This window comes from Trypanosoma conorhini, assembly GCF_003719485.1.
Source record: "Trypanosoma conorhini strain 025E chromosome Unknown Tco_14.4_contig_00458, whole genome shotgun sequence".
NCBI lineage: Eukaryota > Euglenozoa > Kinetoplastea > Trypanosomatida > Trypanosomatidae > Trypanosoma > Trypanosoma conorhini.
Genome location: NW_021704534.1, coordinates 6,445 through 6,745, shown reverse-complemented (window position 1 = coordinate 6,745; position 301 = coordinate 6,445). Strand labels below are relative to the sequence as shown.

The following is a 301-nucleotide window of genomic DNA, read 5'->3' as shown; positions in this document are numbered from 1 at the left end:
CCCTTTGCCTGCGGCTGCGCGAGAAGCGAGACGATGCTGCGCGGGTGTGGCGCGCGCGCGCGAGCGAGAAGGAAAGAAAAGGGAGAAGAAGCAACAACAAAAAATAAGTAAAAACAAATCACACGTGAGCGGTGCGGCAGAAAACCCATCGCCACCTGCCACCTCCCCGCCAGTCACGGAGGGAAGGAAACACCGAGGGCAAAAGAAAAGATGTAAGAAATACGTAACCCTCCCACCCCACACACAAAAAACAACACCAATAACAACAAAAAAAAACAAAAAAAAGTACGCCTTCATCGTC

At 51.2% G+C, this 301-nt stretch overlaps 1 annotated feature.

Moving 5' to 3' along the window:
* Positions 1 to 245: 245 nt before the first annotated feature.
* Positions 246 to 285: a microsatellite.
* Between the last annotated feature and the right edge of the window lie 16 nt (positions 286 to 301).